Below are 15,702 nucleotides of genomic sequence, written 5' to 3' on the forward strand. Positions count from 1 at the left end.
ACGCCAATGATTAATTGCCTGTTAATTATTGAAGCATTTCGATGGTGATGCAGTAATTGTGCTTGTCTCAGGACTTACATGTGCGGTTCACTGTACTTGCTGAAAGGAAGAATCAGCAATCTCAATAGCCATGATCATTCAGGGAGAGAGCGAGAAGTTGCCCGTTTCTCATAGCGAGTCACAGAGGCTCCGTTCAATTCCGATTTTTTTTTTTTTTTTTTTTTTTTTTTTTGTCCCATCCCCGACTTAACGCATTTATTCATTGGTTTCCTTATTGAATCTTAGGTTCAGTCTCACTTGTAATGTGTGAGTACATAAGATAGACATAAAGTCATTAATACATAATATACATTGTCTTATTTGCTACTTCCAGTTAAAATGGAGGTGTATGAACTACGGGAATAATATAAATTGGAATGAGTTTGGACAACATGTTTATTTTACTTGCACTGAATTGAGCAGGAAGAAAATATTCAATGAAGAAACACAGCAAGCCTTTCAACAAGTTAATTCACTTGCCATATTCAAGATTTTCTAACCTTCATATTTTTGATTGAATTTGTCCCATACTGTGCTAGTATACTGCTTTATATTTATGGCCTAAATCTGCCATATTATATGAGATTATGTCCCTAAGCGATTATATTACACAAAAGCAGAAGCTGTGAAGGTACTTTGTAGTTAGCTGGATCAGGTTATTGATGCACTGAAAGAACTGCGTGACGGAAACTCTTGTTATTCGAGGAGATGTATGTCTTTTTCTTTCAAACATCCATTCATTTAATTTAATTGCCTTGATTTATTTATGGTCTGAAGTTCTCCAGTATATTGATCGGGTCAAGAAATGTCTGCATTCTTATAAGGATATGCTTTTATTCTGTTGGAGAGCATGGCGAATACAATTGATACATGGAGGCTCAACCTGCCGGAGGCCCGGAGCATGTCATACATGCAGCAGAAGAAAAGTGCAAGGAATGGAATGTGACAATGGGATCATGCTGTAGAAAAAGAGACATGCATGAAAAAGAAGTAACTGATGAACCTTTGACTGCACATGCCGAAATGTAGCGCTCTATCAGTGAAGTTCGATGTGAAATGACATATAAATATGTAATCGCTTTTACCAGACACGAGATCTAAATACTTGTAATTTGTAGATTAGGATTCCTCTGTTACGCTGCCGATTTCGTCCAAGAGAAATAAGATGAAAGTGATGAAAGTTGAAAGCATGTTGTTACATTTTGCATTATTTATTCCAGAATGTATTGGTTGGTGGATTGATTTTGCACTATTTATCCCAATACTCTCACGGTATGGAATTATACCAGGATTATAAAGACATCATTCGTTCAGTAAGGTACGCACAGCATGTTGTGCCAAAGGCATCCTCAAATACTTATCTTCCATGGGGCCTGGAGTCTACAACAGTTTGCCAATTACACTTCAAATTTTGATTGCACTGTCTGTATCTGTCGCATCATGTAAATGGTCCTTCTGTAAAATTAAGCTGATAAAAGCGTACTTGCATTTCACTAGAAACCAGTGGTAGAGCGCTTACCTCTGGTGCGTGGGAACCTTGGTTCGATCCCCGGCCAAGTAAGTTTCTGGTGGACAAAATGTGGGTTTTCACGGGGTACTTCCGTTTCCCACTTTCTCATTCTACCAATTCTTCCATCATCATTCACTTGCCTTAATCATCGTCTCCGTTAGTCTACAGGGCATAATCGTTGAACGTTAGACTGGAAAATTTCATTTCATTTCACTTTTGATATTTTGGTAGTTAATAATAATGGTAATAGACCTAATTAATAATGAAGGATCATTTAATACTTGTGGTTATTTCTTTATTTTTATAGTTTTCTTTCATATCTTTTGATGGGTTACATCTTGTTTCCAGAAACCTTAGAACTTATATTTTACTTCAGAAGGAGTGGAATGAAAGAGGTGAAAAAAAAAAGCGAGAAAGTTAGTGTGCACGAAATTTTTTTTGTTTCCCTTTACGTAATTTAAATATCCAGTGATAGAACGGGTCACCATGTTCGTGACCCGTGACCCAGAAGTCGTCAGACGCATGATCTTACCCAGTGACCCGGCCAAATCCAGAGACTAGGAAACCTCGTCATGCACATGAGGAATTGCAAGTCGGCTAATTAAATGTAATACGTGGTGTAAGGAATCAACACCACGTAACATAACATCCTTTTATATTCCTACTGAGTGGTCTCACATGCATTTTCACTCGCTTGTGTGTACTATTCATCTTGAAATTTAAACTTCTGTAAACATATGTAAGCAAATTTGAACTCAACTTATAATTTTACCTTAAACCCGAATTCTACTCCTGGTAGGAGTACATGTAGCTCTGATTCCATGTTAAATTGTACGCCTGTATCTCAATGAGATCGGTTCAGCAAGGTGACAAACTCCGAACAAGTAGTTTAAATATATCGTGATTAAGGAGTAATCTCATATCGAGAACCGAAAATGTGAATAATTCCTGCTCGACTATATTTTGTGTATCAGTAAGTATAGTGGATGTCATTAATCCACTATAAATGTCTACAATAATGCCGTAAAGCTCACCATTTCGGCTGCTTCCGATTCAGATGGAGTCCCAGGTCTGTCTGGGTCAAAGAGTATATCAGGATCACTAGGTCAGACCGGGTCTGAGAAACAAGAGTAAGGCCCGGACAGAAGTTATGACCCAAATGATCCGATGATCCGTGCCATTATTGAAGGATATAAGATTTGTTTTGTCTTTCTTCTTCAAACGACGGTGGATAGACTTCAGTAAATTGTACTTAGGATATGAATTCAATGTCACGAAAGCACAGTAGTTAATACCTTTATAAACGCTTTGTTCTTTCTAAAGAAAGAATGATATTGTTCTAACAACACATTTACCTCAGAATGAATTATACATGTGATTTGATAGATAGGCCTACAATATGTGGACGTCGTGATGATATTAATATAACTACAGTCCGATGGGATATTTGTAAATTATAACATCAGATTTTCACTTTGACAGGGTAGGTTAGTAGGCGGTCTAGTCTAATTTTTGGTGGATCATGTTCCACACTGATCCATCCTTGGCGCCGCTACTGTTATGATTAAGGAAAATACAATTCATACTTATTTTTATGATACATCATTTATTACACAGTATCGTTCACAATCTTTGAACTCAACGGATCATAAAATAATATCTAATTCGAATTGATTGATCAATTAGGGGTTTAGCCTTTCATTCAGCAACGAGGCTATATGAAATGTGGACTTACAGCTTAACGTGGGATCTGAACCATATGAGCTCCCGCCGGGACTTGAACCCGAGTTTCTTGAGTCAAAGACACGTTCCGGGAGGAAGCTCTGATTTAACAAATAATATTTGTTCCCTATGTTATCATAAAAGAATTAATCTTTTCAATTTTCAAATCTAATATTCTAGAGAACTGTTAATTAAACAATTGTTAGCATATTTAACCAAGGTTTGTGAAACTGGCGATGAATGAGCTACACTTATATTTCTACAATGACTAGACACGAATAGTGCTTTCAACATTCGAATAATCCCATATTCTTCGAACATTTAGGCCTAAACAAACTAACTATTCTAATAATGAAACAGTTGTCGAATGAACTTTCGAGTAATTGTGTGAGAAGTTTATTCTAATGAAATAATTATTAGTTTAATTAAGATATTTTAATAATAATAATGATTAATTCAAATTATTATTATTTGAATAATAAATATACTGAACGCTAAGATGGAAATTATTTGAACACTTCTTAGAATAACAAATACGTATTTGAATAACTAGTTAAATGCTTTTAAGTTACTAGTTTTGAACAAATTTTAACGGCGGTATCTTCTAAACCACTCGCTGGTTCGTGAATTAAATGAAATGCAGTGTATTGGACTTAAAATTTTGCATCGGATCAAACAAATATTAAACTTTCTTTAACGAAAAAGATAATCGTAATATTCTTGGTCTAAGAAATGTTTTGCATAAATTTTAGAAGCAATTTTCAACCGGTATACCGTATCAAGCATTATGAAATCGATCAGGGTTATGCAAAAATTTGAGTAATAAAAACATTGCAAACAGTTCAATAAACATGCCAAAGATTCTAATCATCTTCACAAGAATGTTATGAATCTCAAAAGTAAAATTACTAAGAAAATTCTATATCGATTAATATATTCTGCATATATGATACACATAATATAAGTATTTATTTAATGTAATTTTCGCAGAAATATTTATAATGCACACAAATTTTGGCTTTCCAGTCACATTTTATTTAATTCTACAATTTCTTAAAGAAAATACAAGCTGTTCTACAATGTTGACTATTAGCTAAATTCTGAGAAAGATGAAAGAAATTGTGGGTGGAAAACGAAAATGTATTACATGTTTGTATACTCGAAAATTCAATACTTTTCGTCTTTATTTTTCTTACTTCTGAAGAATACTGTGTTATGTTTACAGGTATGATAAATAAAGAAGACACGATCCATACGCATGCATGCACGACAGAAGAAAGAAGAACGGAGGAATTAGAAGAAGAAGAAGGAGAAGAAGGAAATGGAGGAGAAGAACTGCATCGAAGGTCATTGAAGAATTATTTACAACCTCAACCTTATTATTACCCTGAGAAGCGATCGACACTTTTCAGAAGCCTTTGGTATGCCTCCACTTCGTATATTGAAGAAGAAGCAACAGTGTTAATAATGTCTTACTTACTAATTTATGTACAATAATAATCATATTTAGTGTACTTTCCAATATACTTTTTATTTCGGTTCAAATATAAGAAAATTAGTTTTGGTTGATGTATATGATTATATAAATATATCGTATAGTTTTTAACATAAGCACCGATGTTTTATTTATTTATTATTATTACCACTTTTTACAATATACCATTCACAATATGCAGCAAAGCGGAACTTCTTACCATCAACTTCTTAGTATCAATATACTTTTTTCTTTTTTTAAAATTTCTGTTTGGTTCGAATTAGCTTTAAAAAGTTAGAAACTAATTTCAACTATCAATCCAGGAAATTTCCAATTATACTTAAAAATTTCGCAGACGGAATATACATCTACTGCTAGAAGCATGCAACGTTTTCATTATTTATTATTATTATTATTATTATTATTATTATTATTATTATTATTATTATTATTATTATTATTATTATTATTATTATTATTATTATTATTATTATTATTAAATGTCTAAAATCTCCAGTGTTTTTGGATCAAAAGATCCAATATTTTTCAGGCAAAAATTTTCTCCTAGGTCTTATATCTCGAGAACTACGTACAGTGTAGCCAAACCAAAATTATCACACTTAACTCAGTATGATATATGCTTATTCCATAAAAAAATATCAAAATTTGATTTAGGGCTGTTCAAAAATTTAGTGGTCCCTAATCTAAAAAATCTAATATATTTCATTCAATCAAAAATTGTCTTGTACGCCCCATATATGGAGAACTACATATAGTGTAGCCAAACCCAGTATGATGTGCTTATGCCGTAAAAAAAATACGAAAACTCGATTTATGGGCCGTTCAAAAATTTTGTGATCCGTGATCCAAAAAAATCCAGTATATTTCATTCAATCAAAAATTTTCTTATACGCCTTATATCCGGAGAACTACAAACGGTGTAGCCAAACCCAAACTATCACTTAGCTCAGTGTGATGTGCTTATTCCGTAAAGAAAAAAAAAAATTACGTGCTGCTCAAAATTTTGTGGCCCCTGATCCAAAAACTAATTGTTGGCCAAGAATGCACTCTTTTGATGCATTTTTTTTATAATTCCTAAAATTCTTAATTTCCCAAACAATTTAGTAGCCTCTTTATAACTAACAGGAACCTCATAACTAACAGAAACCATTCTCAATACAAACCTATTTAGCACAGAAATCATTTTCTGCAATTTTAAAACAAACCTGAGTACGGTAGACATAAAATTCATTTCAAATAGTTCAGTCATTTTCCCATGATAATGAGACAGGAAATACTGATTTGAGTATGGAGAAAAATAAATTGTTCCTTCTCTTCCATAAGTGGAATTGTTGGAAATGCTGGGATACGTGTTCAGTTATTTTTGGATCAAAAGATTCAATTTATTTCGATCAAAAAAATTTTTGTAGGCCTAATATTTAGTGAACCACGTACAATCTAGCTAAACCCAAGCTATCACTTAACTCAATATGATGTCCTTATTCCATAGAAAATACGAAAACTCGATTTAGGGGTCGTTCAAAAATTTTGTGGCCCCTGTTCCAAAAACTGGCCAAGAAATGATTCAGGTTTTTTGGTCATTCCTAAAATTCTTGTTTTTATTTTAAGAGACATACACGAGAATATGAAAACATACACGAGAATGTAAGATATGAAAAAGGTGTGTATCCTCTTTATCGTGTAGATCAACCATGCTTAAAGGTACTAATAAAAACCAACACAATTAACGGATCGAAAGAAACTGATTTGTCCATCAAAGGTAAAGATAGAAAAAAATTAAGAGACTATAATATCACGAGGTCAAAATCATGCTACATATCGCACTTCATTCTCTAAACCTTATCTTTTTTTTAAAAAAAAAGCTAAATAAAACAAAAATTATCCATTACGAATACTTGTATCAAATTAATCAACACACGATCATCATTAGTACCATAACTAAACGAAAAATTGTGAAAAAACTTCATCAAGAAAACAAGGTCGCTGCAATAACGAGACATGGTTATATATACAGTATGGCGCTAAATTCGTTGTATAAAAGCAGAGCAGTGATTCCTGAGAGTAAAACACACAAAAAAAATTCCAATTAACATTGGGCGAAAACCCCATGGCTTACATGTTATAGGCTGCCGAAAACATGAAAAAATGAGTTCTAAAGGTCCATAGTTTCAAAACTATGGGACCTACTGTGGTCGGGTCAAGACTTCACTTAGGAACTAGTATGTTCTCTATCCAAAAATACATGTTTTAGAATCCTAAGGTACTCACGCAACAATTTTTATGGAGGTAGTTGGAGAGTACTTTATATCATAGGCCCGTAGTCAAACTCCCTCTAAAAAAATTGTTGTGGAAGCACCTCAGGATTCTGAAACACGCATTTTTGGATAGGGCACATACTAGTTTCTAAGTAAAGTCTTGACTCGACCAAGGTAGGTCCCATAGTTTCGGAGCTATGAAACTTTAAAATTCATTTTTTCATGATTTCGGCAGCTTATAACACGTAAACGATGGGGTTTTCGCCCTATGTTTATTGGAACTTTTTTGTTTGTTTTACTCCCAGGAATCACTCTTCTGCTTTTGTACAACGAATTTAGCGCCATGCTGTATATGTCAGAACTGATTTTTTTTTTTTTTTTTTTTTTTTTTTTAAAGGCCGCCTTCAATCGTCGCCGTGATTCCAGAAGTTGTTGTTCTAATTGGATAAGTTAATGTGTATGAAGTTTTCATGCAGCAGCTTTATGGTTGTTGTTAGTTACTGCTAGGATGGCAAACTTAATGCTACGCGGATTGGAGAAAAGGTAAAAATCAGTGGCGTAGCACACTTTTGCGGGCCCCCCCGCAAAGTATAAAGAAGGGGCCCTAGTTGTAAAGCCGATAGAAGTAAGATTGAAGTTCTACTTCTTTAAATCTTTATTCATCGCAAGACTTCGGGGCCCCCTATACGTCGGGGCCCCCCCGCACTGCGGGGGTTGCGGGGGCAGCTGCTACGCCACTGGTTAAAATCAAAGTAGCTTATTACCAGATGAACATTTTGAAGCCATTATATCGCCATGATATTACACCCCTATGTACTAGCAACAGTTCTTCAAGACAAGGCGTCCAATCATACAGGGAAGTCAACGGTGACGTATATGGAGCGGATGGCACGTGCAACAGGAATTCATGCAATCTCTTTTATAGACATTCCGTGAAATCCCCTGATGGATTCCCCTAGATTTTGGGAGTTTTCCGTTGTTGAAACGAACATTGGACCGTTGACAGCCACGTACACTAGACAGTAGTTGGAAAGTTTCTTAAAAGGAATTGAACAACTCAGTCTTGTTCAGTGAAAACTGAGATACAGGACGATAGCTGCTAATTAACAGGAATTGCACACCAAGCACAACAGCTTGTGGTGTCGTGGTATTTGTTAAGCTCGTAAGAGTGCGGAGTCCGTTACAATAACAACAATTTGTAATATACATACATGCTGCATATACTGTGTATATGTACACAGTGAAATCTCTCTGAACGAAGTCCTTATCACGATTAGGTTTCACTGGAATGAAATGTAGTTTCGTAAAATTGATATGATATGATTTGGGGTTCATGGCAGCGAGGCTACATGGGATGTGGATCTACAGTTCAACGTAAGATTCAAACCACACGAACTCCTCCCGAGAATCTAACCCGGGTCTCCCACTCGAAAGTCACATACCCTAATAGCTTAGCCACGAGGGAACTCATAGTTCCATAAGAGCAATGCATTTCAACCCTTTTTATGTCGACCACTTATCTTCCCGACCAACGATTTTTTTTTTTTTTTCAGACAACTTTACTGAAGACGACCACTTTACTGAAGACGACCACTTTACTGCAAACATGTGTTTTATCGGGTGAGATACAGCAGCTAAATAACGTTAGTAACCTGAGTTGTGGGATAGACAGATGAATCTTAAGAAGTTTAAAAAATATTTGTTGTCCTTTTTGAGTTTGGAAGAGACATTATTTGTTCCTATAAGTATGAAGCTTCCTATCTGACGCTACAACGAAAATATTTCAAGTCAAGCACCAACCCTTGTGATGAAATGAAGTGCATCGGCGAAAGAAAATACAATGAAATTCCAGGAATTCTCAGAAATTGATTGACATAACCAAACAAGTGAAAGCAACTGCTGTGACCATCATTCTTCACAAGGAACGCTTTTCCTTCATTATACATACTGTTCTATTTATGACAAAGTTTATGGGTTATTCTGTTAGTTTGACAAACGCTAGAAGACAATTGTCTAGGTATCTTCGAATGTATCTGGTTCTTTATGAATCAATAATTGTACAGTTGAGTCTTAAGAACTTATAGCCGCGCATTTAAATTGTTGTCTATCTATCTTAAAAAAAAAAAAAAAAAAAAGGCTATGACAACAGAGAAGTTTCTACGAGTGGAAGTATCAGAAAGCGCGATAGACCTGGGAGACGGAAATAATGAGCATCAATAAGGGAAATCTTTTACCAAACAAGTACAAATTCTTTAAAGGTAGTGAAGACCATTGCACACTGTCCTAGGAACCTTCTTTTGTCTTGCACATGCGTAAGGCACGATTAAGATTTACCGAAAAGTAGCCACACTGAAAACAATACGACAACTACATTGATTCCCATTTCCTGCACCTTAGAGTAATTGGGATCATCAATAATCCCATATTAACCCACAAACGCCCAAGACCAGTTTTATTCGTTAGCAACTGCCTTGAACAATACCGTGTTACATCGAAAACCTGAGAAGAAAACTGAACGAAATTCGTACAACAAGAGAACGGGTAGTGTACCTGAAGTGGAACAACGGTGGTTTGGCTAAATGAATGATATAGAACGTGTAACGTAGTGAAAAATAAAGTGGGTCACTGGTGGCACAAGGGGCGTTTGTGGGTTAATAGCCTAATGAATAAAGATAAAACAAATAGCTTTTTTTTAACTATAGAGATAATATTCACTATCATCTATTATATCTATTATATAAAGTTAAGGATTTTAAAACAAATAAAGCCGTTTGTCTCATTTTAATTCTTAAAAAAATTATTCATTTGAAAACGTGCAGTAAAGAATCATTTAATCGGTGTGATCATTGTGATTCTCATTACCCCAAACAGTGGCTTCAAGAAAATTGTATATTTTGTGCATAAATAAATAAATGAAAATAATGGCATAACACTTAATAGAAAATAATAGAACTATAGTATAGAAAAAATACAACGGAAAATGCGAAACAATAACGGTGGTAAACACTCTTCTTTACTCAAGAAGAAATATAAATTTATACTGCTGAAAAAATAATGTCTTCTGTAGCTGTTCTCTATTGAGTGACAGAATAGCGTCGCTAGCCACTGTGTTTTAATATTATTGTGATTAAAGAGTATAAAGTATCAGAAATGAGTTTGTGCGTGTAGTTCCTGAGAATCTTGGGTGATCGCCATTACCCATTCAGTATAATTTCCCTCATTTGAATTTTACTCTCTGATATGAAAATCAGTGGCGTGGCGAATCATTGAAGATCACTTTTTAGACGACCGATTTTAATTTGAAATTTTGGGTTTTCGTCTTAAAGAGGTTTCATTGTATATGCCCAACTGGAAATAGTCCACCTCTCATGATCTTCATTAAGTTACAGGGTAGTACAAAGTACGTTATCAAGTACCATCAAGAAGTATTAGGATCTACGAAATGCAGATAGTTCACTTACCCATCACTACACCATATTAAAAAGAAAGAAAGAAAGAAAGAAAGAAAGAAAAAACCTGCAACAAAACACCCAATCTTTAAAACTACAAATACAATCTCTGAAAACGAAACCACTAAAGCTTATTCTAATAGCAATAATAAGACATGTATATGTGCGTTCTTCAGAAGCTCCAACAAAATATTTGTCCAGAGAAAACAATAAATCATCATAACCAGTTATCGCTGCAAGGTATGCAAATATTTGTTCAATAAAAACAAAGAAGATTTTTGTATTCATTCACTCAATCTTTCATTTTCCGTTAATTTAATGCCCAATACTTATCCCACGGTGAACTAAGACTGTAAATACGTTAATTATTGTTTTTCGATTTGTTATTATGAGTCACAGTGTAATTGAATTTCCTAGATTTTTACATTATATTTGAGGGGTTGTCAGGAACCAGAGTGGAGTCATCACATCTCTTTATGAGAACGGAGAACTGGAAAATTAAAGTTTACTCAATATAGCGAAGACATTACATTCGAAATTTGTATATCATAATATATCCGCAAATTAATGGAAGTACCCACTGGTGTAGCCAAGAAGTTTTGCTAAGAGAGAGAGGGCGGGGGGTGACTTTCTCAAGGGAGCAGAGTTTTATATATACTGAAAGCAAATATCTTCCCTGAGAATATGAAGGCACTAGCTGAAATGCCCAATCTTCGTAAAACGATAAACGAATTGTTTGAATCCCTTAGGATACATATTTCAACCAAAAGGTAATGATAAAAACTCGTAATGTCACCCCTTTCCATCCCACCCCTTATTTCTTCTCACTCTCATGTCGATTGGGACTGCACTTGGTCTTGAACACTAATATTTGACGTTTTCGATTATTTTCAAATGTGAACCGTTTTCTACGAATCTAAGATCGAGATCCTAGACTCTAAGATTGTAAGAAATATATCAATAAATTAGTCGTAAGGGAACAACAATTCTTTGTGAAAGTCCATTTATTTAACTTTATGTTTATAAGGTACAAATTGTATTAAAAAAAAAAAAACTTGAAGAAAGGGAAAGGAATTAAGATCATACTCCGACACTGGTATGCAATAATATGCTTATAGTAATATATTCGCAACTATTTGCTTCCAGTTAGGCAAATGAGAGCAACAAAGTGGATGATTTAATTTCAATTGTTTTATTTTTTAACGTGTTAAAGTGGTTTATTTTCTAAAAACTATGTTTTTTTCTTTTACATGTAACAAACTAATTTCATCTGGGGGACCGAGCCTCCATTTGCTCCTACACTTCATCCCTGCAAGTACTTCAGGTGACACGGGAGTTTTAGATATGACAGATGTATCAGATTGTAAAACTTCCTCATATACTTGCTAAAATACTTAACGAAAAGCAGTATAGCTTTCCTACAATGTTCCCGTTGTGATGTACATACGCGGTCAAATTCGACTCCGGTATGGAACAGACTTTTACATATTGAAGTAGTTGGGGGAAATACGTGAATAAATATCCAAATCTCATCTAGAAAGTTAAAAATAACAGCAATAGAATCCGATGAACTGACCACAAACAACTGAAGTTAAAGCTGACTAACTGGCTATAGCCCTTTATCTAAATATATAAATATATAAATATATATATATATATATAATTATATCAATGAATGTAATGACGTTTGTGCTTCATCTCCTCCTAGACCGTTTGGCCGATTTTGATGACTTTTTTTTTTATACAAAAGTAGACCCTGGCCTAACTTTAGCTTAGTACATTTTCGAAAGAAGGGAAAAGGTATGAGGGGATGGCACGTAAAAATAATCAAAAACGACAGATATTAGTGTCCACTCCATAGTTTTTAGGGTTGCTGAGATTATTTGTAAAACTACGAACGTAGTTTAAGTCCAAATTAATTCTCCATGTGTATCCTAAGAGGAGGAAGGAGTTCAAATATTTTAAAACCTTTCCTTCCCGTGCTAAGTCCGGACTTTTTTAGCTAGTCTGTTATATAAAACTGAAGAGGTTCGTTTCTTTCAAATCGCATTTTAGAAATACGGCTGAACCAAATAGAAATGAATTTTTAGATATCGTTATCACCTACTTCGATCTGGATTTTTATCATGTTACTTTGTTTAATGGACCCCTCCTAAGGAGCAGAGGATGTTGAAAATTTAAAAAAAAAAAAAAAAGAAAGAAAAAAGTATGTCACGAGCCTGTCAAGTTAGGAAGATGAAACCCTATATATTAACTCCCCATTAAACTTAAGGAAACACGTGTTTTGTTTTCGAAATTTTCTATTTTAAGGCGGAAAGGAAACATTTTTTTTTTTCATTTCTTTCTTCACGTTGAAATCAATGGTATCTGTTGTTCATGATCTCATCACTGAAAAACAGCTGACCTGCTTGAAATGAATTTTGGGACATAGTACGTATCTCAAGCTGGGATTTAGTCATGTCCCTTTGACTACAGTTCGTATTCTAAGGAGTAGGAGTTCAAAATGTCTGCTAAAAATAGAGCATCTAATGGAGTTTTATTGTTGTACTATCATTAAAGTGTAGACTCGTATTTTCTGAAGAAGATTCCATATTCTACCATTTCTATTCCATAAACCTACTCTCCCCATGCAAAGAGCAGGCATTTCAGCTAGTATGTTACAAAGCCAGGTTAGACTGTAAGAGCAAGATAATATTGTTTCTATTTTTAGTCTCGATGGCGATTGAATACTCTAAATTCAATAATTTATTTAACATCCTATAATGGAATAATAATAAGAAGTATTTTACCACATGCTGTCTGTTACTTATGTTATAAGCAATTTTCTTGTTTTATGTTAAAATAATTAATTACAAATGTTCATATAAAAAATGCCACAAAATGCATAAAGTTTAGAATTCCGACATAGTATTCAGGATCTGGAATAGGACCAATTCTAAAAGAATTTTGAAATTATTCCTGACACTATAGAAAATATATTGGTTCCACCGTTAATGTAATATGTATCTATACTAATATATAAAAGAACGGGCGTGTGCATGAGGCCTATCATCAGATTTTTGTATAGAAAAGAATCGCATAGTTATCAATTTTGGTCTCAGATTTTCAACAGATTTAATGAATCACATATGAATTCATTTTATCGATTTTCAACTCGAAGGGGAATTGAGGAGTCAAAATTTATGCAAATTTTAGACAGTTATCGAGAGTGCCTGTGAGATAGGCAACCCAATTGTTTATCCTATGCTCTAGATTGTATACCTTTCAGATCTTTCAATTCTTAGAACAGGGTTCCCAGCTAGTCCGAGAATCATTAGAGCAAATGGCGAAAGCATTGCTTGTTATATATTCCATACATTTCTTTAGTTTTAAAGATTTTGCGTAAACATTATTCTTCCCGTGCTAAGAATGGTTATTTCAGCTAGTTAATACTAAAATTTAAAAATAAATATATTTGAACCTACTGATTTTCCAGCGAAAACAATGCTAGTATTTGTGCATTTGACTCAACTAAACTTAAAGATGGCGCTAACTACTCTTGTAGTTATTATTATTATTCTGGAAACTTCATAAGTTTAACATTTTAAAACATAAATTGATAGTTGAGTCTAATTTAATTAAATGAACATAATATTTTCATATGTAAGAGATTATCATCTTTTAATTCTAGGATTTTGAAGCTGGTTCATTTTCGGCGGCCTATTGATGGTATGTAATGTATCATGTGGTCATCCTCTGGAGATCCCACATATAGTGTCTGTAGGTCCGTTATCGCTGTTGTTGCTGATAGTGAAAATAGCATTTGAAGCTTATATAAAGACATGGAGTCCTTGTCTATCATGAGTTGCTAATTTTCGCTGGAAAAGTACGTTGAAGTACATAACCCGAGGAACGTCAAGGGGGGGGGGGGCTCGGAGACCCACAAATTATTTTTGTTACATTTCTAATTGCACAAAAAATATGGGAAAAATTGATATTATCCAGCTTGATCCCATCCATCATAAAACGTAGTTGCTTAGTTTTTAGTGTTTTGCTTTTTCTATTTATAAATAATGAAAGTGCTGTGGGCCTCAGAGCCCCCCCCCCCCTTGGTAGTACTAGAGGATTATTCACCGCATACGTTGTTATATTCTAGTGTTTTGACTATTTCTTTTACTTTCCTTTGAAACAAATTTGGTATTACAACATGCAGGGGCACTTTGAGCAATTATTCTGATGCAGTGTTGCCAACTGCACATTATAAAAATTTAGTATATACATTTTTCTGATTATTTTTTGGCATCTAAATATTTTATTTTCTATTAGTTTATTCCTTTCAAACCTGCTAACACCTAAATATGTCACCTATATAGATAAATATGTCACCTATATATATAAAGAAAGAGAGAGAATCAAGTTTGAATAGTGATTGGAAGAACAGGGGGGATGTATGGCGCAAGCTGCGCCATTGAGAAAAATTTTGGGGGGGATTTTACTCTACTTTCGAACTAGCAATTTTACTGTCGGAATAGCATTAAAACACGATTTTGAGAAGCTAATTTTCAAAAATTTTCCGGGGTGAACCCCCGTACCCCCTGCTTCGATACTCGATGAATGAAGTACCGCGCAAGTAGCCGTATGAAAGGAAAGGTTGGTTCGTTTTAAGAGAGAAGGGCCGCCCACAGGAGGGATGAATGGCGCAAGTTGTGCCATCGAGAAAAAAAATGGGAGGAATAAAAAAATTGGGGAAGAATTTTACTCTAATGTCGAATAAGTAATTTTGCTGTCGTCAGAATAACATTGGAACACGATGCGATTTTTTTTAATCTCGAGAATGAACCCCCTACCCCCTGCTTTGAAACTCTATGAATGAAGTATCGCGCAAGTTGCTATATGAAAGGATGGCGCCAAGTTCTGGTGAACAACAGTTACAAACACTCAAGGAATCACTTTTAAATTTAGATTTGAAACTTGCCTATGTTGTCTGTTGAAAATTATAAAGTAGTTTGACATAATTGTGAGCTAGTGGTAATCATACAGACAACAGGCAAGTTTCAAATCTAAATTTGAAGTGAGCCAGTGAGTGTTTGTAACTGTTGTCCACCAGAACTTGGCGCCTATTTTTGTGATTTCAATTCTTTTTAAGGCCACTCGTACTTGGCTCTTTTACAGGAATGTTTTTTGTTGGATATCACTTTTTTTGTAGGCTAATTTCGAGGATAATATTTTCTTTTGGTATCAAACTCAATAACT

The 15,702-nt window shown here is 34.4% G+C and overlaps 2 long non-coding RNA genes across 4 annotated transcripts in view; one reads left to right on the plus strand and one right to left on the minus strand.

Moving 5' to 3' along the window:
- The window catches only part of LOC145664601 (uncharacterized), a 73,664-nt gene extending 68,779 nt beyond the window's left edge, over positions 1-4,885 (plus strand). For both annotated transcript variants that reach the window (XR_014127498.1, XR_014127497.1), the window contains one exon: positions 4,497-4,885. This is a non-coding gene — a long non-coding RNA (uncharacterized LOC145664601). The remainder of the gene's footprint in view (positions 1-4,496) is intronic.
- The window catches only part of LOC145664599 (uncharacterized), a 485,044-nt gene that overhangs the window by 396,890 nt on the left and 72,452 nt on the right, over positions 1-15,702 (minus strand). The window lies entirely within an intron of this gene.

This window comes from Thermobia domestica, chromosome 11, assembly GCF_964235325.1.
Source record: "Thermobia domestica chromosome 11, izTheDome1.hap1.1, whole genome shotgun sequence".
NCBI lineage: Eukaryota > Metazoa > Arthropoda > Insecta > Zygentoma > Lepismatidae > Thermobia > Thermobia domestica.